This window comes from Dreissena polymorpha, chromosome 7, assembly GCF_020536995.1.
Source record: "Dreissena polymorpha isolate Duluth1 chromosome 7, UMN_Dpol_1.0, whole genome shotgun sequence".
Taxonomy (NCBI): Eukaryota; Metazoa; Mollusca; class Bivalvia; order Myida; family Dreissenidae; genus Dreissena; species Dreissena polymorpha.
Window position 1 is genome coordinate 95,541,925 of NC_068361.1, and position 13,999 is coordinate 95,555,923.

Consider the following 13,999-nt stretch of genomic DNA (forward strand, 5'->3'; position numbering starts at 1 on the left):
ACATGCATTTAAATTTTATTGAATTGTATTAATTTATCGGTTTTCCTGAAAGCATTTATATATTGGACCCATCTGGGTCCCAGATGGGCTCGACTATATGCGATTGCCTATAATTGACCCGTTGTGAAAAGCTATTGGCATGGCCATATGGACATACCAAGATTAAGTCCATTTTGGGGGCAATATAGCCATGTAAACCAACTATATTCACTAGCCCTTATTGATAACAATAAATTAAGGCTGTAAAATCAATATCTTCATTGCAAATGTCCAAATTATTATTTGAGAATTATAGTCATAACGATATTTTAACGGCATTTGCAAAACGTACTGCCAATTACCAAGCTTTAAACTCAACATGTAATGCTCATATTTATGAGGGAGCTATGTTCCGTTTAATTATTTGCTGTTTCCGCTTCAATAGAGAATATTCGCCATAGCTCTATGTTGTTTGTTGGAAGTTTTTCTGTAGTGTTTGCAACGTAGAATCCAGACCAAGAATCAGCCTTAAATTATGGAATTCAGTTATTGAAAAAAAGCGAGAATATAATGAAACCTTATTCAAAACCGTATTTGTAAACACTCGCTCAAGAATTAGCGGCTTAGCCCCACGTCCGACCGGAGAGTACACATTGTAAAGGTTTATTACCTTTTGACCAAAACATACAATAATTTACGTTGTTCTAAACATTCGGTCTTCAATTCTTTCCTATCAATGATTGATTTCTTGTGTGGGTTTGATTAAGAATGAACTTTAAACGTGTTTATACCCGTGCTTTAAGATAATGCTCTAACGCTACCGAATTAATTCATTTGCACCGACTTAATGCGGCATCTTTTCAATCTGACACAAACTGCTTGAAATATTCATAACACATTATGCAGATCTGACAATGCCTATCAGCTGCTAATGTCTGACCGAATTTCGAATTTAATCTTGCTGTTATGTGTAGATGCATGGACGAACTAATCTTGCAGTAATTGTTTCAGATTTAAATAATATGCACGATGCAATCGAGCGTAAACTGCATAGGATACAAACTACGAAACAATTAACGTCATTGTACATGTCGTAAACAGTATATTGTGACTGTATTTTCATTTCTGGAAGCTATTTAATTTTCATATTAAATATAATTGACTTTGTTATTGGTATAAAAACTTGTTATCGTATTTCATTTATTGTTTTCAAATTAAAATCTTCTTACATCACCAGAGTGCGTGTAGTTGGACAAACAATACCATGTGTGTTCTTGTTTCACGTTGCAGCAAGCCGCTGCAATGTATGCATGTTTGCAGTGACCTGAATTTAAATGAAAATATTATCGTTGGAAAGCTGCGATAAACACTGAACCTCTGCATGTTTGTATGGATTGACCTACATTCTAATTAAAATGGCAACTTGAAGGCCGGTTATCTTGTTGTGCGTAATAGCGTGCTCAAAAAGTATAAACCATTGAAATTGTATCACGTGTTTTCAGTTTCGGAGCGGATACTTCGCAGGTAAGGGTTTCTGGAAATAGCAACAACGAGTATTTACTTTAATAAGTTTGAATATATTGTAAGTGTGTTCACATGCACATTAACGTTGCATTTATGTTAAAAAAGTAACGAATTGCATCTGCATGTTAATTTAAACCTATTTATTTTAGCTCGAATGCATACAAGCCTTAGGCTTATTTGAAACGATTTCGAGTCCGTTTCCTGGGACAAGAACCAGTACTTGGTGTCTATGGGGGAAATTTTAAGAACGCTCCAACAGTGGGGATCGAACCCGTGACCTCACGACAGCATGGCGGACACCATATCCACTACACCACTGCATGTTTATTTATTTCCGTGTATAACAGTTATGCTGCAAATTAAATGCGCGTTTCAAGTTGTTCAATACAATAATTTGATAAACCGTATCTATTTAAAGATTTTCTGTAAATTTAATATAGAAAATCGATAAACTAGGTTAGTGATGAATTCAGATACGATTATTTGGCAAGAATTGGAAAACATGAACCACGACCCATGGCGCGAGGTTCAGGCTTTCGTGATAAACATCTAAATGTGTTTTTTAATGCTAAATGATAAAATATTGCCCATTATCTGAGAATTAGTTCCAAATAATGTTCTGAACAGCCTTTCTAGGGACATTTTTTAACCAATTTGATATCATTTGAAATTCTGCTCAGCTTTCATCATAGAAAATTGTCGAACAAAAGTTAAATTAAATGGCAGCTTATATATTTAGTACCGTTAAAGCTTACAATTTATAATTATTTCTAATAATAACTTGAAACAAAAATAACATAACATTGTATTGTTTTAAACCTTGCCTAATCCACAATACTTTGTATAAGTATTAACATAGCCAAGGTGTGGAATGGTTAATATATCCGCTTGGAGTATAGTATATATAAATTGCGGTTGGAGTATACTATATATAAATTGCGGTTATCCTGCTGAGGCATTTACATAAAACCATTTATATTAAACTTTCAATAAATGAACACAATGTACACGTGTGACTGTTTCTGTATTGTGTGTACATTATTTCTTGTATACATCTGTGTCTGATACAATTCTTCTAAACGGATCACGAACAGTTTAAACGCAAATCACCATACGCTCCCTCTTGACAGGTCACAACGCAATGCGAGTTACGGAACTATTATCAATTTTCGTTATATAACCTGAATACTTTTCCTATTAAGGCAAATCGTCTATCTATATGTTCAAACTTTAAGGAAAAGCATAATGTCTAAACAGACCTGTTTCAGTGTATACATTTTTTTGTGTACACAGTCATGGGACTTGAGTTATTATTCATAGAGTATCGTAAACTAGGGAAGATAAACTTACAAGTTTGAACACAAAATCAGGCCGCTTGCTGCATAAAACATGAGAAACACCAATTGATGCCAAGCTATTTACATTTTTCTTGTGCTTTGTTTCAATACGTTGGAAATATAGCGTGGTTTATATCATTTAATAGTGATTCGTAAATGCAACCGTGATGATAGTATAATAATAAACGTATTAATTTACAATAAGTGGCCCTTCATCCGGAAGAGAATGATGTGTTTAAACATGTACATATTAGCAGTCATATTTCCGTAACATTTTGAGTTCCCTACAGTGCAGTGAAACATACGCATCATCACAATCTTCAATTGCTAGAAAACAATGTCTATAGACAAATGCCTTGATCGGGATATCCTGTACAGAGTACGAAGAAGTGATAAATACAAACGATATCATGTGTATAGTACCAACAATTAACATAATGAATTATATTACTATATTAATATAATTTGATGTTTACTATATTAATATAATTTGATGTGTGGATTTGAAGTGAATAGATTCACTGATTAAGACAATGATTATTTTGTTTTGGGTTTCAGGGTTCATCGATATAAGACAATTCACAGCTATGCGTGTTCTGGTGCTTTTATTGTTATCGGCATATCTTGTTTTGGTAATGTATTTTTACAAAATTCATTGTACCTAAATGATAAATAATCAAAGCATTAAAAAACTTATTTGACATTTTTTTTGTCTTGTCCGACTCAACATTGAAATGAGACAAACGTTATGTTTGTGAATAGGCATAAGTTTCATGTGGGCATAATTATTCTATTGAGCAATCTTTATGAAAGATTAATTCATCGTAGGATGCAAAGCATTTAACAACTATTGATACTCTCATACTGGCATCTGTTGTTTACATATATTCAACCGATTGTTTAAATTTTGTTTTCAGGGTGTTTCAGGTGGAAAAAAGGGTGCCTCTTGGAAAAACACTCTTTACTTTGACTCAGATATATATAACACCTCAGTTGAAATATATAACATTCGAGCAGACGAATTAATCATTAAGCTTATACCGCTCGTCGGTGCAGATGAACAAATTCGAGGTGTGACGGCCGTTAAAAAGAGTTTGTTTTGGTGGCAGATAACATATTTTTATTTGTATCACATGTTTGTCGTTTTTGAAACAGACAAATGGTGGTGGTCAATTGAAAAATCATCTGATGGTATAACTCTTCAGCGCAGCAAATATCCAGCAGCTGTATACTATTTATTGAGAAAAGAAATACGCCCACTTCGTCATACGATGAAAACCATGAAAAGTGATTACGGCACAAGCAGCGTTCACGGTCTTATCGCCTGGCTTTATCATAACGACGAGATAAACACCCGGTATCATTACATTAAGTACAACTGCAAACATTTTGCCACAGATGTCTTTAATCTTTTATCAAAAACAAAATGGTTGTAGGATTTTCAACACTATTTTGACACATGATGAATAATTGATTGACCGTATTTGCCATGCGCTTAGAGAAGAAATATTGTATCCATTATTGGTGTCCATATCCGTATTTTCCATGTGCTTAGTGAAGAAATATTGTATCCATTATTGGTATCCATATATAAATCCATATTTGATCATTATCACTCTGAAAAAAGGTAGAAACATAACGTTAAGGGGTGTTGCTGCAGTTTTGCTTATTTATTTTCCATCTAATAGATCTTGTCGAAAATTTATATTTAAGATATATATACAAATACCATATGAAAAATGAAATAAAAACAAAGGGTCGCCGGTCGTGTTTTGATTTTATTCACCATTATATAACATGTAATTTTTCAATAAAACTGAAAAATCTTTAATTGCGTAAAAATAATTAATAACATATGAAATTGGCAACATGTAGATATTGTATATGCTAAGATACGTCATATGACATTTAATTAAACTACCCACTACCAATAAAATGGAGTACACAAGTTACATTAAAAAAAAATTATTTTTTATAATTTTTATGTTTCCCCCAAAAACGTCATTGTTTTACTATTGTAACCACATAAATGGATTTTTTTCTGTCAAATAGAATTCTGCGTAACTGCTCAAATATGTTCATCTACATATTGTCATCATAAAACACAAACAAAAAAAGGGGGTCACCGCTCTTTTAACATAGATTGTTTGTTTGAACTATCCCTACCGTCTACGTCAAATTTCATAAAAAACAGCAATTAGGCAAACCCCAAATACCGGTACATAGATTGTTAGAAATTTGCATAAACATTAGAAATTGTTTACAATCTTAACTGGGATCACAACAGCTTACCAAAAGGCATTAATAAAAGACAATATTTTATCACAAACATTATACTATACAGTATCAAACTCGACCTTAATCATTAATAACTTGCATGTTCTTTTTCACAGATTGCGACAAGTTTTGAAGTTTGTGCTTAAATGCTTTACATTGATGAATGTAAACAACAGGACTGAAGAGCTCGAGTAAAAAACAACAATAAAATTAAAGAAAGAACAAAAATTAAAAAAAAAAATTAACCCCGCCTGGGATCGAACCAATGACAATTGTATAATGAACCAATTCGGTAATTTCTGATGATACTGATAACAAAAATATTGATTTGTGATAATAGCATCATCGGTGTTGCTATAAATATTGCCTCGGTTAAATAAACTGCAGCAACACCCCTTAAATATTAATTAGCGCCTTATACTTGCAATGTTTATGTTTGATCCCAGTAGCCACGACATGCATCTCTTCGTTTAAGATGCTGTTTATCTTTGAAAATAAAATTGCGGAATAAAAGTCCACACATTTCCAAAGAGAAAGTTTAACTTGAGCGGTTTTCATTTAGTCAACATGGCGTCCTATAATGGGCACTGTACTGCATCCATTTAACATTTACGATAGTCCACTTGTTCACTATCGTTCCCAAAATCGAACAATGTGTCGGTGATTAAGTAGTGCTTAAGTCAGATCTGTACGTCACGCACCAGCACGTGGTTTAGGTACAACCAACCGAACCGATCATTCCTAAAGTTGTCGTGCCAGTTTCGTAAACACGTCATCGGACCATATAGTCTGTCATGAAATATCGGATGCTTGGTAGGAATTGCAAAAGGCTAAACAAAAATTACGTATAAGCAAGAGTTACAGATGTATTTTTATCCCATCATCAGACGTGCATTGTCGAAATAAACCACTGTGGAATAAACTTTCTTCTATTTCGGAAGTGCTGAAATATAGCTGTCACGCGTGGCGGAGAATGGTAATATTACTCGGAATCAACTATAAAGTAATCATTTTAGTAAATTCAAATCAGAATCAACAAAACAAACTATTTGATACCAAGATGTAATATATTTTTAACACATAATGCAACTCAAAAAGCAAAAAAACATTATTAAAAAGTATTAAGTGCGCGTACTCTTGACGTCATTATTAACACGTCATACGACACAATGCATGTTCTTTCACGCTAAAGCTGCAGTTGTTAAGTGTTTTTTTTTATTATTTCTTAAAAATCGGGGACGTAGAGGTATGGTAAACAGAAAAAACAGGTTAGTTACTGATCTTTTTGTAATGTATTAGGCTCGGCACGATCAAAATAATGAAACAATGTTTGCTTAAAATAACTTTGGGATTTTCCGTGTAGTTCGATTTTCCTATTCTATTTTTAAAGAAATAATTTACGACTTAGAAAATTGATGGGATAAATCGAATACGAGGTCGGTGCCGAATAAAGCAAAGTTTATTTTTCTCGGCACGAAAAACTGAACCACTCGCCAAGGCCCGTGGTTCAGATTTTCTAAGCCTCGCAAAATAAACTTTGCTTTATTCGGCACCGACCTAGTATTCTCTGTTTATCCCATCATCAGACGTGCATTGTCGAAATAAACCACTGTGGAATAAATTTTCCTCTATTTCGGCAGTGCTGAAATATAGCTGTCACGCGCGGTGGAGAATGGTAATATTACTCGGAATCAACTATAAAGTAATCATTTTTAGTAAAATCGAATCAGATTCAACAAAACAAACAATTTGATACCAAGATGTAATATATTTTTAACACATAATGCAACTCAAAAAGCAAAAAACAACATTATTTACAAATATTAAGGGCGCGTACTTGTGACGTCATTATTAACACGTCATACGACACAATGCATGTTCTTTTACGCTAAAGCTGCAGTTGTTAAGTGTTTTTTTTCTCCATTATTTCTTAAAAATCGGGGACGTAGAGGTATGATTAATAGAAAAACAGGTTAGTTACTGATCTTTTTGTAATGTATGTGGCTCGGCACGATTAAAATAACGAAACAATGTTTGCTTAAAACCATGTAACGATCACTGCTGAGAAAATGTGAAAGTCCAACCTTGATGGAGATATACCTTATATGCTGATGCACCGACCAACTAAGTAATCTTTTGCGTAGCAGTGTTCAGTAAACAGGAACAACACTTTATGGATAATTTTACTCTATCACGTGTTAAGTTGGTGCATTTTTTTTTATTGAAATCGCTATATGGGCTGTAGTCAACACACGATAGTTTTCGCGCTGTTTCCTCTATACAATCTAATTCGTCCCATCAACCTGTTTGTGTGTCTAGCTCTATGAGGGGTATTCGAAATTTGACAATATCACGATAGTTCAACTATGCTATGTCGATGGTCATTTTAATGGTTCAGATTTTCTAAGCCTCGCAAAGTAAACTTTGCTTTATTCGGCACCGACCTAGTATTCTCTATACATGCACCTTTGTCTACAAACTCTAATTATGTACAATACAAGCTTTTCTATGGTCAAATTCGATTTGAAAACTCAAAGTTTGACCTCAACCTTTGAGATGAGTAGACGGGTATTTCAGGCAACACATCGTGTTATAATATCTTGTAATAATTATAAAATATACCAATATATGAAAAATTCTTGGCTGAAACAGACATTTTGAAGATGTTTGATTAACGACTATGACTTTTGACCTCTAAATGTGGCATTGACCTTCTACGGCAGAAGAAGCGTGTTAGATGTAACATGTGTCCTCGCGATGGTTGCAATTGGGGTTTATTTTCAAATAAAGTATTAATGACACAGCTTTTGTCGCATGTAACACAATAAGCTTAATGCTATAAAAAAACTAAAGACTAGATGTATGCAATAGTAACACAGTCATTGTTGGTGGATTAGAATTACTTACTCAATGAAGATAATAAACTAATATATGCATTTCCGAAGATAATAACCGCTAATATTTTTTATAATAATATACTGATCTGAAAATGTTCGCACTGTTTTGTAGACATTTTAACGATTGATCAGATTTGAATTAATATTTTTTATATAAATTGCATATAAAACCATTTGATTTGACTTGTTTTACCAAGTCGACATTAAATAGGTGTATACGTTTTATTCGTGTACAAGTCTGATGTTACGCTTTTTCGTACGAAAGCTTCGTTACAGATCGTTACTATAAATAAAATAATGCCTTAAGACTTCGGTCTTTTTAGAAAGGAACTATAACACTATTGCCCTTTGAGGTCATGTCATGACAATAAAAGTGGGAAACGACACGACACGCGCCATTAAAATGACCATCGACATAACATAGTTGAACTATCGTGATATTGTCAAATTTCGAATACCCCTCATAGAGCTAGACACACAAACAGGTTGAAGGGACGAATTAGATTGTATAGAGGAAACAGCGCGAAAACTATCGTGTGTTGACTACAGCCCATATAGCGATTTCAATAAAAAAAATGCACCAACTTAACACGTGATAGAGTAAAATTATCCATAAAGTGTTTAATTTTTGTTCCTGTTTACTGAACACTGCTACGCAAAAGATTACTTAGTTGGTCGGTGCATCAGCATATAAGATATAGCTCCATCAAGGTTGGACGTTCACATTTTCTCAGCAGTGATCGTTACATGGTTACAATCGTTACAATTAAAGAAGCCAATCAAGTCAATTATCATTTGATCACGTTAACTCATAAAACATCCCAGTATTCGATGCCTTGTATCTATGAAAATAATATTGCTGAATAAAAGTCAACACATTTTACAATATAATGTGTAACTTGAGCGGTAATTATAACGACAACTTGGGCTCTGACTCTAGGGCTTCGTGTTTCGATTTAATGTTGTATATATTGCATTTGACACAAATTCATATCAAACAAATAAACAGCATTATTTAAATGCGACATAGTTTGTTTAATTACAAAACAAACACTTACTATCGATTTTGATGACGCTTTGATTGTACGTTGCGACCGAAATCTAACGAGCATTCCGAGAGCTCGACCTGTTCCTTTTTTTGTTATTATATAAATATTATTTCTGTTTATATTAGTATATCATAAATGTTTGTATATATTTATATATTATATCTATGTCCGTTGCGTTTATTTATTTTAAATTTCAGAATTTTCACATATAACATCTTTATACTTCTTTGTCATTTATTAAAGGGAAATAAGACTGGAATACCTCTGGTGCCATGGCTACAGTGTAGAGTTCTCCTTTTAATGTCACCTAGAATGACTAATACATGCGTAGCTTTTTCGTAGGTCTTACTTCCTTGTTGGGTGAAAAACATGGCTATGAAGATTATTACAAAGGTATTTCTGTTGTTTTCATGTGTGGATACATTGCTTTGTATTTGAAATTGCATGTAGACTGCATTGATTGAAAATATTGCTTCTAATTTCGACGTTATTTTTAATCAACTACACTTTAAACTTTACCTCTTCCATTTTATTCGTATGTATTTACATCACGGAAGATATTTCAATTTATATTCATTGTTTTACTAAATGTCCTGCATTTCAAAATAATTACAATGTATTACAAACGACGAATATTCTGCCAATTTGATATAATTATTACACACGACACACTACGAATACTCAAATATAACAAATTGCTATTGTGTTGAAATCACTTCTTGATAACAAAAAATAGTTCGACTGTCAATTAGAAATACTAAGTAGTTTAACACACTTTTACGAAAGCCTTATCGGAACAATATATTTCGTGTTTGCAAACTTGATATTTGCATTATGGACAATCTGAATTGTGGACGAACAATATTATATTATTATAACATTTATATAAGAAGTTAAAAAATATAAATACGAAAATGATCTGAATTATATTCAACATATATTTCCGGTGATAAGGTAAGTGGGGTCAAGATGAAAATAACATATATGTTCATTAAACATAATTTAAGGTCACCGTGGTGTATTAGAAATGGTGTTCGCTTCGCGTACGCGAAATCACGGGTTCGAACCCCACTGTGGAAGATTTCTTTCGATCTCCCCCAAAGACACCAAGTACTGGGTCTAGTGCTTGAAAAAAACACTCGAAAGAAAAGTACTTAAAATGCAATCGAACTACAAATAAAGTCACACAAAACTTAACAATGTTTTATTACTTTATTTAGGCTCTGTATATAATATGAATACAGCTTTGTGGATATTCTAGAAAGGTTGACAGTGTACGTCACAAATAACCAGTAGCCAAATATCGACCGCTATTTTGGCTTTGTTGATTGGTTTGCAGTTAATCTATTTTATTTGATTTGGCAACTGTGTGTTTTTTTAACACATAACAGGAATAACAATATCTTATTTATAGAGCCTCATGAAAATGATTAAATTATTCAATGCGTAAGCGACCACTCTCAAATAAGGTCATTATTTGATAAAAGTTTGTGAACTATTAATTTTTATATAAACTTTGTCGGAATTGACGGCAGCCGCAATCCCACTATTAATGCAAAACCTGCATATATTCCCCTGCCCCTTCCATTGGTAAAATGCTATTTTCTCTTATCGTCTGTCGTCATTTTTTTGGTTAGTTCACGTTTTGGAAATATATATTATGGATTAAAACTTTATATTGCAACAGTATTTGTTTTATTGTTTAAGTATTCCCAACAAGGAACACCAAGGAAGACCTTATAGGGTGTTTTGTAAAGATTGTCGCTTCTTTGCTTTGGTGGAGGAAGTGGTGCGGGAGTACATGTGCTGTGTATATATTATTAAAATACGCGGCTAGACCAGATGTTTTGATATAATTTTAATGAACGAATGACTAGCAAATAAAATCTCGACGGTCGAGGATCTTGAGTACATTGGAAGGCACTCTATAAATTTATCTGGGGAATAATTCCAAATACTGTCCAATTTAAAATTAAAGACGAAAAGTCGTGACCGATTTAAAGTAAGACATGTAACTCGTGGGAACGACACAACTAACCTGTTCTTACGATTAAACAAGTCGGCGAGACAGGATTAGTAACACTAGGTAACGACATAAATAGCAACTCACATTCCACATTGTAGAACCTTTTTTAATTATGAATCAAGTGAGGCTCATTTACTTGTGTATAATACACATAGACACATTTGAAATTTTAATAACTGTCGAACGGTGTTATTTAGCGGTTAGTAACCATAAGTAGGTTATCACTGCTCCATAATCAAATATGTCTTATACACCAGTTATCTATATATGTCTTTGTCATAACCGAACTGTCGTTCCCGAAAAATAAAAAATCCACATGAGGTAATTTGTCGTTTTCGCGATTTATGTATCTCGTTCATAATAATTAACTTCGTCGTAGAAAGGGGTTACTTAGACGAGATAGCGTAAACGAATGCATCTGTAACACTTTATCTGACATCTTTCATGTATCAAACAAGCAAATTCGTTGAATTTATATTTCCCACCAATATACTTCTGGACACGCCAAAGTGCATCATCCTCTTAACCACATATATACTCATACCCATACCAAGTTTCAATGAAATCCGCCAAAGCACTTCCAAGATATGGCTCCGGATACAAAAAAAAACATATTTTCAAGAAACAAAGGGCCATAACTCCGTTATTAACAGATGATGTACGATGCCATTTGGCGTGCATCATCCTCTTATTCATATATATATCCATACCAAGTTTCAATGAAATCCGCAAAAACACTTCCAAGATATGGCTCCGGACACAAAAGTGCCGGACGGACGGACGGAAAGACGGACGGACGTACAACCCCAAACAATATATCTCCGCCTTTGGCGAGGGATAATAAGCAACTGCTTAATACGATGCAAAAAATATTTAACATAGTATTTTTGTCTTACTTTCAGGGTTAAACTTCTAGTAAAGATCCGAAATCAAGTCCAAGTAATTTTGAAATGGAAGAAAACACGATGCCAAAGATTTACTTTGATCCCGAGGCACATACTTCAAATGGAGTGATATACAATTATATTACAGATGAAAACCTTTTATCTAAACTTATAGAACTTGTCGGCGTAAATAAGAAGATTAAAACGGTGTGGACATATAGATCGCCTCTGTATATGTGGTATAATACTAGTTTTTGGCCTCAACGTACGTTTGTAGTTATTCAAACTAACAACTGGTGGTGGTCTATTGACAAACAATCAGACGGTATTACGATATAGCGCAGCAATCAATTCAAATCCGTGGTGAACTATTACAAACAAAAACATCGTTATAACCTGACAAAACTAGCAGAGACTAAAGGTAGAATGGGAGTGTATGAGCTAATTGAATTGTTATATTGCGAGGACGAACTGACTTGCAAGCACGAGATAGTTTTCAATAACCGCACAGTCTTTGCTGATCGGATATTTGAATATGTGAAAAATCCACGTCATTTCGGAGGAAAAAAAAAAGGTACATTTTATGTCTTGAAGATACAAATGAATATGATGAGAAAAAACAGCCGTATGACAACAGGAGAACTTATGTCTCAGTGCGTGAAATGTAAAGAAATGACAGAAGACATTGACGTATTCCGGCTTTGTGTATTGGTACCACCGATACGCATATTTGTTGTTTGTAAAACCAAAACATGGATTTGATGCATCGAAAATAGTTCAAATATTATAATAATTCGTCGATTTGATTCGGAAACATCGTTAAATAACAGATTTATGAACAATACTAGTTCTCTTAGTGAAATCATTTGCATTAAAGAAGATGCCGGCAATTTGACAATCCATAAACTTATCGAATGACTATGTAAAGAAGATTCGTTTAAGAAAAGGTGCAACGGAGTTCCGGCTTTTGTCGAGATCTTACGATGTATTTGACCACGTGGAATTAGAAAAAAATAGAAGTTTAAACATGATGTTATGAATTTAAATGCGCTTACAATATAAATGGATTATTATATTATAACGTTGATCTGTTGTGTTTTTAAAACACATGATGATTTTAAATATATTAAGGCCTATTTTAGGGTCGTCCAGTAAACATACACTTAACGTATCTCATAAACCGTTACATCCGAATGCCTTCTACTTACCGTTTAAATGAAGAGTTGTGTCCCTTGATCAGCACGGACGTGTTTTTGTGACTCGTTCATTTCTTTACAAATTTGTGAATATGGGAATAAATATTGTTCTTTGGAGAGCGCGTATTGGCTGTTTTAGTCAGCCAAAGAAGTCAGTGTATCATATTAAACCGCTTGTGATTCCTAAAGGTGTTTAAGGTTCATGTAAAGTGTAAAAAGACGTATTCTTCACATAGGAATAATTCAATAAATATTATGGCAATAAATTCAATTTATAAGTCAATAGCCTCGTAAACACTTGTAGAACATATAAGAAAATGCTAATAAAAAATATGATGCAAAATGTTGCTTTTGAAGAAATATACAGCGCATGCATGAAATTATCAAAATAACAAACGGTGTTAAATTGAACAAATTCCTTTGGTCAAAATATTGTACACACTTAATGTTAGGTACTACAAATGAAAAGTCCACACAACACACACCAACAATACTAAAATATGCAAAAGAAAAACATAAAAAATGTCAAAAGTTAACACATTAATTGGGAACTACTTTAAGTATGGTGGACCTACCAGTGAACCTTCATTTTCAAAATTACTTATTAGCTCGCAATACAGTACTCATTATAGTCACAAAATGACACAATTACAAAAAATCAACTATATTACCAAAAGGCAAACACTTTGATTGTTCATTTGAAATATATAGGACTCGGAACGACGACTAATTGGCTACCTTAAAACATATAACAACATGTTTATGTCACATCTCGAACTCCATACACGTTAGTTAAACATGTGGGGCATAAAACATCCGGTTTCAAGGAA

General features: G+C 33.4%; 2 long non-coding RNA genes across 2 annotated transcripts; both read left to right on the forward strand.

The window, feature by feature from the left end:
• The first annotated feature begins 1,337 nt into the window (after positions 1-1,337).
• On the forward strand, positions 1,338-4,600 carry LOC127839125 (uncharacterized). The gene is made up of 3 exons (XR_008030168.1): positions 1,338-1,503; positions 3,399-3,472; positions 3,758-4,600. It is a non-coding gene; the product is annotated as an uncharacterized LOC127839125 (long non-coding RNA).
• A 4,682-nt stretch (positions 4,601-9,282) lies between these two features.
• LOC127839132 (uncharacterized) lies at positions 9,283-13,054 on the forward strand. The gene is made up of 2 exons (XR_008030175.1): positions 9,283-9,456; positions 11,992-13,054. It is a non-coding gene; the product is annotated as an uncharacterized LOC127839132 (long non-coding RNA).
• Positions 13,055-13,999: the final 945 nt, after the last annotated feature.